Below are 2,151 nucleotides of genomic sequence, written 5' to 3' on the forward strand. Positions count from 1 at the left end.
GAGGGGCACTAGTCCCATATGGGAAGTGAAAGAAGTGCCTGGAAAAGGGGCGAGTGCTGACCAAGTAGCATTGTTTCTTCTCAGACCCCTTCCCCCCACACAGTGCCACAACGTGGTGAAACGGGTTTCCCTGTACTGATGAATACCTAAGGCTCCACCCCTTACAACATAACAGGTATGACAGCTCTACCTAAGACACAGAGGCAAACACAGGAATTGTCATATTGAGGAGACAGAGAAGTTCAGCCAAAACAGGGAATGGATCAAGGTTCCAGTGGGAGAACTAAGCGACAAGGAGATAGCCAACCTAACATATGAAGAGTTCAAAACATGGGTGATGATTATACTCAAAGACTTAGACAAGATTAAGTATGACAAATGCATAAGGGAAGAAATGAAGGCTATGCTAAGTGAAAAAAAGGAAAATCCACATGAAACCAATGGTGAAGGGAAGGAAACCAGGGTTTAAATCAATGATTTGGCACATAAGGAAGAAAAAAACAGTCAACCAGTACAGAACGAGGAAGCAAGAATTGAACAAAATGAGAAGAAGCTTAGGAACCTCTAGGACAACTTTAAACATGCCAACATCTGAATCACAGAGGTGCCAGGAGGAGAGGAAGAAGAGCAAAAAATTGAAAACTTATGTGAAAAACTAATGAAGAAAGAAGAAGAAAAAAAAACTAATGAAGGAAAATTTCCCTAATTTGGAAAAGGAAATAGACATGCAAGTCCAGGATGCACAGAGAGTCCCAAACAAGCTGGACCCAAAGAGGGCCACACCAAGACACATCATAATTAAAATGCTGAAGTTTGAAGATAAAGAAAGAATCTTACAAACAGCAAGAGAAAAGCAGAGAGTTATCTACAAAGGAATGCCTAGAAGACTATCAGGCTCTCTGCTGTCTCTTTGATGGCATCCACCTCTGTGGCCATGGTGAAGCACGAGCAGATCCTGGTCCTCGACCCTCCCACAGACTCAAATTCAAATGCCCCTTCAGAGATGTAGTCACTATAAATCTTGAGTTGTGAAATCCATCGGATAGAAAAGTATGCTTCAAAGTGAAGACTACAGCACCTCGTCAGTACTGTGTGAGGCCCAACAGTGGAATCATTGACCCAGGGTCAACCGTGACTGTTGAGGCCCAACAGTGGAATCATTGACCCAGGGTCAACCGTGACTGTTTCAATAATGCTACAGGTTTTTGACTCTGATCCCAATGAAAAAAGTAAACAGAAATTTATGGTACAGACCATTTTTGCTCCACCAAATATTTCATATCTGGAAGCTGTGTGGAAAGAGGCAAAACCCAATGAATTAATAGATTCTAAATTGAGATGTGTTTTTGAAATGCCCAATGAAAATGATAAATTGAATGATATGGAACCTAGCAAAGCCATTCCACTGAATGCATCTAAACAAGATGGACTAATGTCAAAACCATATAGTGTTTGACTCAATGATACTGAAACAAGGAAACTCATGGAAGAGTGTAAAAGACTTCAGGGAGAAATAATGAAGCTATCAGAAGAAAACTGACACCTGAAATATGAAGGCTTAAGGCTCAAAAAGGTAGCACATTCGGATAAACCTGGGTCAACCTCAACTGCATCCTTCAGAGATAATGTGTTCCTTCACTTCTTGTAATTGCAGCCATTTTCATTGTGTTCTTTCTAGGGAAATTTACCTTGTAGAGTGAAGCATGCAGAGTGCTATTTCTTTTATTTTCTCTTGACCAGAAAAAGATCTGTTTACCTACCATTTCATTGGTAGTATGGTCCACAGTGACCTTTTGTGTGTGTGTGTACAGTATCATATAGTCTTTGCCCTTAATCTTTTATGGTTAAAAAACACAATTAAAACAAACTGTTGGCTATTGGACAAATTGTGTATTACCAGATCATCACTAGCAGATGGCAGTTGCACATTCAGTCCTTTATGAAATTCCTAAATAAAGAATTGTTCTTTGTGGAGGACTTCCAGCCAAGATGGAGATGTAGACAGACATGCTACATCTCCCTCCACAACTAAGAAGGAATACAACTACCTCAAAACTAGAAACAACCAGAAGTTCCAGAATATCAAACTGCATGCAAGTCCAGCAAACAAAGATATAAAGAAGAAATACTCATCCAGACAGGTAGGAGGGG

General features: G+C 40.3%; 1 pseudogene; it reads left to right on the forward strand.

Annotated features, from left to right (window-relative positions):
* The first annotated feature begins 913 nt into the window (after nt 1-913).
* Nucleotides 914-1,695, forward strand: LOC150006033 (vesicle-associated membrane protein-associated protein A-like; annotated as a pseudogene).
* Nucleotides 1,696-2,151: the final 456 nt, after the last annotated feature.

The sequence above is a fragment of the Furipterus horrens genome, unplaced genomic scaffold (genome assembly GCF_987537825.1).
Source record: "Furipterus horrens unplaced genomic scaffold, mFurHor1.1.pri manual_scaffold_6, whole genome shotgun sequence".
Taxonomy (NCBI): domain Eukaryota; kingdom Metazoa; phylum Chordata; class Mammalia; order Chiroptera; family Furipteridae; genus Furipterus; species Furipterus horrens.